The following is a 9,031-nucleotide window of genomic DNA, read 5'->3' on the forward strand; positions in this document are numbered from 1 at the left end:
AAAGAAGTATGGGCTCAGACATGTCTTTTTAAGTAAAAAGTACCCATTACTACTACCTGTTTTAGTGTCACACTGGTTTTTGCATTATAATGAGTCATATTTTTCTGTTACTAAAATTAACCATGGTTTATTACAGTAAAAGTATGGTAACCATGTTTTTTTTGTTTGTCTGTTTGTTTTTGTCGGATTGATTACAATCAGTTTTAATTTAACTACAACCATAGTTTTACTACGCATCTCATGGTTAGACTATGGTTAGTGCAACAAAACTATGGTTTGTGTAACAAAACTATGGTTCATTTGTGGTTACCATGGTTTAACAATAGTAACCATGGATTTTGGTTTTAATTTTCGTAAGGATTGTGTTATCATCTGCCCAAGCTCCCTCTGAACATTTTAAAAAAAACGATGTTTTATAACATTTGTTTGGTAAATTACTGATGTAACTTTACAGTATATAATAATAATGATGTCCTTTAGCATAGAGTATTTTGAGTGATGATAGTAATTAAGTTTAGTTTCGTTTATAGTACTACTGCTGTAGTTTCGTCTTTGTTTACTTAGTTAAGCATTAAACTGCTAGCAACGCTTAGCAGCCTGTTTACAGAATAAACTAATCTGCACTTGTAGTCCTGAACAGGTCAGTAGTTTTGCCTCTATAATCCACCCGGGCGCTCCACCGTTTGGTGGAGACACGGAGCGCGTGCAAGCCGAATCGCGTTGCCAGTCAAGACTAACCAATCCATGATTTTATAGAGATTTGTTATCGAATGGCGATCCACCAAATGCTGATTAAAACTAAAATAACGAGCCTGGTTTGAAAATGTAGGAACGTAGAAAATACAGATATCTGTGTAAAAATGTAAGGAGCAAAAGTAAAAAGTAGTGAGAAAAATAAATAGTGAAATAAAGTACTGATACCAGAAAAATCTACTTAAGTACGGTAAGGAAGTATTTGTACTTCATTACTTCCCATCTCTGTTTTCAAAAGGGGCACACATGCACACTCATTCACAATTAGCATAAGCCCCACTTATGAATTCCGACTGACAGCTATATATGGGCATCATTTTATGAAACGAAAATAAGGATTTCAACATGTCAACACATCTCAAAAGCGAATGAAAAAGAAAAATTTCTCAGTGTCACACTCCTTTGGACTTTTGTGTTGGTTTTTCCCCTCATGTGTCCATGTATGGTTGTTCCTGTTCCTGTCCTCGTCAAGTCATTATTAGTTAATCACCATCACCTGTCTGTGTATTATTAGCCTCCATTTATAAGTTGTTTGAGTTCTATGCTTTGTGGTCGGTCTCAATGTATACGTGAGTTTTACCTTCCTGTTGTGGATTAACGTGTGGATTATATTAAAGACTTTATCTTTGACCTTCATCTTTGTGCTGCATTCATTCAGCGCACGTTACATGACAGAAGACAGGACCGTTAAAAAGGTAAGCAGCGTGTTTACCCCACGTTTTTGTTATGCCTTTTTTGTCCGTTTTTGTTTTATCTTTCTTTCATGGATGACCCGGCCGTCCTCGTCCTCCTGCTGGAGCAGGGGGACCGCTCTCTCGAGGACCACACCACGGACTTTGTGTTTCTAGCCAACTTAACACATTACCCGGACAGCTGCCTCTGCTCATTCTACCACACTAGACTTAACACCGCTACACGAGCTCAGCTGTCCGGGGAAGTTCCTCATCTCCCTCGACACCGCCTCCAAGACCTGGACTCGTCCTTTGGCCCACCTGCTCCACCAGCTCCACCGGGCTCCCTCATCCCTCCGGCTCCGCCTTGGTCGGTCGTCGACCCGCCATCACCTCAGGACTCCACTCCTCCGGCGGTGCCTTGTTGCTCCGTCCCACCGGCTCCATTGGGCTCCAGCTCCACCTCAGTCCTCTGTCGCTCCGGCTTCACCGCGGACCTGTCTCCGCCTCAGGCTCCACCTCCACTTGCTCCGCCTCAGTCTCCGGAGCCTTGGAATCTGCTTTGGCCCTCCGGATCCTCAATGTCACCTGGACTCATCAGCTCTGTCTCCACCTCGGGCTCCACCTCCACTTGCTCCGCCACCGTTGGCCGGCCCCCTGGAGTCGTCAGCCCTTCCTCCGGCCTGGGTCTCGCCTGGTTCCTCCTGCTCCGGGTCCTTTCTCTCTCCACCCTGGCTCCTCCCTCCATTGTCACCACCGTGGGCTTTGTTTGTTGTCCTCCTCCCGGGAGTCCATCCTCCGTCAGAGCCTCCTCCTGCACTGACTTCCTGTTTCCATCCCACGTCTACTCCTTTGTCCATCTTTGTAAGTCCCATCCGTTCCTTTTTTGTTTTTCTCTACGGCGCGAGGTCATGCCTTCCGGGAGGGGGGAGAACTGTCACACCCCTTTGGACTTTTCTGTTGGTTTTTTCCTCATGTGTCCATATATGGTTGTTCCTGTCCTCGTTAAGTCATTATTAGTTAATCACCATCACCTGTCTGTGTATCATTAGTCTCCCTTTATAAGTTGTTAGAGTTCTATGTTTTGTGTCCGGGCTTGTCAATGTATATGTGAATTTTACCTTCCTGTTGTGGATATACTTGTGTGGATTTACATGTGGATTAAATTAAAGAATTTATCTTTGACCTTCATCTTCATGCTGCGTTCATTCCAGTGGTCTGGGTAGTCTGAAACGACTAACCAACCAGTCATCATTCTCTGCAAGTAAGTCTGCACGGTCTCTAAAAATACTAGTGTATATAATTACTGTATATTATTTTAGAAAAATGCTGTGCAATACATACGTGATTATATAGGGTAAATAGTTTATTAAAATGTATCGCCATCAATGAGCAAATCGTTCGGATGCTTGGTGCACTATTTACGCAGGGCTGGAAACAGGTATACATTTTTGGTGTACCAACTAACATTTGGAAGATATATTTGGAATTTCATGAATCTAAAAATTTACGTCGGAACAGCTTTACGAGCGATTTACACACATTAATTTTGCTTGTGTTTCATGAATAAGGCCCATTAAGCAATTTCTTCAGAGCTAAACGCTTCATTGCTACAATTACCTTTTCAGTCTCTGAAATGTTTCTTCTGTGTTCTATGTGCATATTAAACATTGTGTTCGCCTCAGCCTTGCACAGTTAGGTGCAGAGTTCCATCCCCTGGGCACTCCAGCTAAAGGATCATTTTCTCTAAAAGAGCAAGTGTCAGTCAGGTGATGTCAGCTTTGGTAGTGCAGGAACACCATCTGTGGCTGTACCTGGCTGAGATGCAGGACGCAGACAAAATCAGTTTGCTCCCATCTCCCAGGCAGGCTTCTTCAGAGACACTGTTGAGGACTTCACCCAGCAGTTCTCAGTCCAGAAGCAGATAGAGGCCATTAAACACATCTTGCCCCTTTGTAATTCTGTCACCACCAACATGCTGATATTGTCATACTTCCTGGTTCTAGAAAGAACTTTAGCTGCTGCTTTTTGAACCAGCTGGAGCTTGTTTATTAAACACGCAGAGCATCTACCCAATAAAGCATTACAATAATTACAAAGCATTACATAAACAATAAGTCATGACTGCGTAAATTAAAGTTTCATGCATTTGACATTGAGAGCATAGCTCCAATTTAGATATATTTTTAAGATGGAAAAATGCAGTTTTACAAATGCTAGACACATTTTCTTTTAAAGGAAATATTGCTATCAAATAGCATGCCTAGGTTCCTAACTGATGACATAGAATTTACAAAGCAGCCATCAAGTATTAGACAGTGTTCTAGGTTTTGGTCCGATAATTAACACCTCTGTTTTTTTGTTTGTTTGTTTGTTTGTTTGTTTGTTTAGAATTTAACAGTAAGAAATTACTGGTCATCCAGTTTTTTATATCAACTATGCATTCCGATGCATTTTCAAATGGCTATGTTTCATCAGGTCATGAAGAAATATAGAGCTCATCATCAGCATAGAGTATCATCATAACAGCATAACAGTGAACGCTAACATCATGTTTCCTGATGATATCTCCCAAAGGTAACATTTAAAGTGTGAAAAGTAACAGTCCCAGTACTGAGCCTTGGGGTACTCCATACTGCACTTGTGATCGGTATGATACCTCTTCATCAACTGCCACGGTTAGATAAGTACGATTTGAACAATGCCAGTGCACTTCCTCTATTGCCAGCATAATTTTCTAGTACAGTGGTTTTCAAACCTGTCCTGGAGGACCCCCTAGTCACATAATTATGATGATACTATCTTTTCTAGTACCTTTGACAGAAAAGGGAGATTTGAGATTGGCCTGTAATTAATTAATTCTTTGGATCAAGTTGTGGTTTTTCAATGAGAGGCTTAATAAAAGCCAGTTTGAAGGTTTTTGGGACGTATTCTAATGACAATGACGAATTAATAATATTCAGAAGAGGCTCTACTACTTCCGGAATCACCTCTTTTAGTAGTTTAGATGGAATAGGGTCTAACATACAGGTTGTCAGTTTAGATGATTTAACAAGTTTAGAATGTCTATAAATGTTGATCCCTATTAATCTTTTCATTATCAATATGCATATTAAAATCACCAACAATTATGACTTTATCTGCAGCCATCACTAACTCAGCAAATTCTTTACTAAAGTCCGTATTGTGCCCTGGTGGCCTGTATACAGTAGCCAGCACAAACATCACAGGGAATTTATCATTAACACTTGTTTCTCTGGATAACGTTATATGATGCACCATTACTTCAAACGAATTATATTTGAAAGTCAATCTCTGAAAAATACTAAAGATATTGCTATAAACTGTAGCAACACCTCCCCCTCTAACATTTAGACATGGCTAATGTTTATAACAGTAATCTTGGGGGGTACACTCCTTTAAAGTAACATAATAATCTGGTTTTAGCTGATGATCTAATCTCCATTTGTCCAACAATAGTTGGTAGTAGTAGTACTCATAGGTCTTTTTTTAGAGTGTAGTTCCCTGTAGCATTTGTCAAATATAAGCAGTTTTTGAAGCAGTCTTTGTTTGGGCATTTGATCTCAAGAAGACCGTGGACAGGATCTGCTGTAAGACCATGATGATTAATTATTAAACCACCGGGAAACAATTTGTTTCCAGTGAGTTTTTTTTGTTGGTTACTGGCGGTTAATAATTTAGCCGTGGCTTTTGCTGCCTGAGGTTTTTTTTAATTTTTCCTCAGATTCTCTTTAAACTCACCACAGGGCAATGGGACAGGGACTGGGCAGTAAACATTTGGGAGAATTCCCACACTTGTGCAGTTTACTCTGTGGGTACTACTATTTGGTGGTTTTACTTTGGAAACTGATACTGTGCTAATTGGCTTTGGCTTTAGTTCTAATGTTCTTGATGGCACATGCCATGTTTGAGGCAAAGAGGTTTACTTGTTCTTGGTGCTACAGATTTATGCCCCATTTTTAGGTAGTGAGCCAGTGTGTAAAGTAGTCCCAGTAAATGGTTACAGTGCCCCAATCCTGCTTTACAAGTGCAGTGGGTGTCTCGGATATACGGGTTTTCTGAAGACACCACCACTTAAAACAAAACAACAAAACATTGTTATTAACAAAGCCATTATTAACTAACCCTAACCCACATTTCAAGACAAGATGTACAAAATATTAGGTGTTTTTAAAATTAAAATCCACACTGTAAAAAAAGCCTACTTTCATTACCCAGTTTATTTGGAACTAAGAGAATCCTAAAATCAACAAGATATATTTACAGAGGATTAAACCAAAAGGAGAGATGGGTCTACCTCATTTTCAGCTGTATTAGTGGGCATGTAATATAAGAGCACTTTAATTTGGAATGCAAGAGGGGTCAATAGAATGGTGTGATATGGATAATAAATCATGCTTACCTTCCTCTTGGCCAGCTTTTATTTATTCAATATTTATTATTTATTCTTTCTCTTCTTTTTCTTTCCCATATATCATTACAAATGTTAAAATTCATTGTTTAAAAATTATTTGTATTACATATGTTAAAATTTGTATTGGAATTTTTGTGCCAGTGTAGAAAACTTAAAAAGAATTTTCAAAAAAAAAAAAAAAAAAAAAAAAAAAAAAAAAGCCAACTTTCAAAAAAGTCCTCCTAATAAACATAAAACAGTAAATTAAACTATTATATTATTCACTGGAATAATATATATTATATAATATAGATATTTTCATTGGAAGTGTTCATGCATTATACTAAGTTGATTCAACAAATTTGTTCTTTAAATGTTAAAAACGTGCAGTATTTTGTTGATCTAACTAAGAAGTTTATGTGTTCATTGAATCTAACATTCCTGGTATTTAGTAATAATTTTTCATAATTGACTGCAGCGCGTTTTTGTTTTTGAGCACTTTTGTATGCTTGTCGATGACACGTGAAGAACAAGTGGTGTTGTGCCTGATCAATCCAACTTTTCTATAAAATCAGTGGCAAGAAGTTATTTTTTTATTAATGACTGTATTTTATTTGCCATGTATAATTAACACTTTGCTCTTCTTTAAATGATGGCCTATTCGATTTCGCAGCGTGTTTCTGATGTCATGCACTTTGTGGTGATTTTCATATCTGACGTGTGTTACAGGGAGTGAGAGACGAGAGGCGAGCGGATCCACGTGCAAGCTTTTATTAGAAGGATGAGACAGATACATGGTCAGGCAGGCAAAACAGGTCAAAACAGTAGCGAGCATAATCCATAGGGGCGATCCGAGAGAGATTAGTCCAATAACCAGAGCGAGAGTCCAAATGGCAGGCGGCGATGAGTCGAACACGATAAACCAGGCGCGAATACCAACTAGGGAACTTAGGAAACTAGGAAACTAGGAAACATAGACAAAATAACAACGATACAACACTCCGTGCAGTGTACAAGGAAGTCCGGGGTTTTATAGAGCGCCTGATTGGTCACGGGGGCTGACGCAATCAGCGCGGTGGAGGATGGGAGATGCAGTCCAAAATGCAAAGCAACAGTCAGAGAGCATGAAAAGGTGAGAGTGACATCTGGTGGTGGATAGTCCGCAAAACACCGACCAGATCCGTGACATAGCCCCCCCCGCCCCCAAGGAGCGGCTTCCAGACGCTCCAACCGAATAAGCAGAAAAAACAGTCCAGGGGAGCGGTGGGGGGGCCAGGAGACTGAGGCAGAATTGGCTGGGCAAAGGCCCTCCAGGGCGGAGCCGGAGACGGAGCAGGAAGCGCAGGAGCCCTCCAGGGCGGAGGAGCAGGAGGCGCAGGAGCAGCAGAGGCGCAGGAGCCCTCAGGGTGGAGCAGGCGCAGGAGCAGCCCTCCAGGGCGGAACAGGGAGGCGGAGCAGGAGCCCTAGGGGGAGGTGGGGAGGCGCAGCAGCCCTCCGGGCGGAACAGGAATCCGTGTCTCGGTCTGGGAAGGGACAGAGGAGGTAGACAGGAAGCAGCCCTTTGAGGTGGAACAGGAACCCGCATCATAGTCTGGAACCTGGGGAAAGCAGAGATAGAGGAGGCAAACAGAATAGGGGGAGAAGCAGAGAGCTTGTAAGGGGACGCCACCTCCAAGGGAGGATCTACAGCCGTAGCTGACACCTCAGGAGGTATTGGCGCGACTTCTCCGACCGAGGGGAGCTCTAGAGCAGGCTTGTGACCAGACGGGAGCTCTGGGGCAGGCTTGTGACCAGTTCGTGGAGATTGGCCGTGACCTGACTTGATTCGTGAAGCTCAGTAGTGAACTGACTTGACTCTTGGAGATCAGCGGTGATTTGACTTGGCCTATGAGGATCAACGGTGACTTGACCTGACTTGTGAGGATCATTGACTTTACTTGACTCCGGAACCACGGCTGTGGCTTTGCTTGACTCAGGAGGAACGCCCCTGACTTCACTTGGCTTGTGAAGATTAACAATGACTTCACTTGGCTCAGGAACAACAGCCTTGACGTTGCTGGACTTGGAAGCTTGACTGGACTTGGAAGCTTGACTGGACTTGGAAGCTTGACTGGACCTGGAAGCTACAGCCGTAGCCTGACTTGACTCTGGAGCAGCGGCTGAAGCTTGACTTGGCTCTGGAAAAACAGCAGCAGCTTGGCTTGGCTCATGAGGATCCGTTGTAACGGGACTTGACTCCTGAACAACATGGCTTGGCTCAGGAACAACAGCTGTAACATGACTTGACTCGTGAAGAACAGGTGTGACTTGGCTTGACTCGTGGGGAACAGCTGTGACTTGGCCTGACTCTGTGTCTTGACTTGACTCTGGGGTAGCCGCCGCAGCATGAAGGAGCGCCATTTTAACTGCCCATACCGTCACTAGAGGTGTGTCCAGCACGTGGGCCATCATGACCACAGGTGGCATCCGGGTGCTGACCACAGGTTCAGGAATGGCGGCCATCTTGTGGAGTGGCTTGGAGACGGTGGCCATCTTGTGCGGTGGCTCTGGCGTGGCAGCCATCTTGTGCGGTGGCTCTGGCGTGGCAGCCATCTTGTGCGGTGGCTCTGGCGTGGCAGCCAACGAAATGTACGTTGGCGAAATAACGAAATGTCTCAAAACAACTTGCTGTATTTCTCGTTCATAAATCTTTACAATCTTTACAATTAAAGTCCATACCTTGAAGACACAGCATACAATCACAGTCCATCTTACACGCTACTCTGCCGCACGGTCAAAAACTGTGTGCCTCCTAATTAGCAACATGTACACACCTGACTCATACACTGGTGCTGCAATTATACTGTGTCACACTGTCACCCAGTGGACAATTATATAATTGTATTAAATCTGCTCCTACACACTGGCCCCTTAATTGCTTATGACAGGAAGACATAACAATTACACAAAATATATACAAAGGAGCCATAACAAGGCAGCAGGTACAAATGTTTGATAAAATTCATAAAACTGTTTCTGTAATCATAAATTGAAAAAAAAAAAAAAAAATCACATGAGTATAAATCATTTACCTCCAATAAACACAACCTTACAGGTCAATCCAGAATACTACTTTTGGGTTTTAGTCTGTACTGTATACCAAATCTTTATCATCAGGTAGAATTTTCAGTACCCAATCAAATGACCATTTCAA

Source organism: Labeo rohita, chromosome 9, assembly GCF_022985175.1.
Source record: "Labeo rohita strain BAU-BD-2019 chromosome 9, IGBB_LRoh.1.0, whole genome shotgun sequence".
NCBI lineage: Eukaryota > Metazoa > Chordata > Actinopteri > Cypriniformes > Cyprinidae > Labeo > Labeo rohita.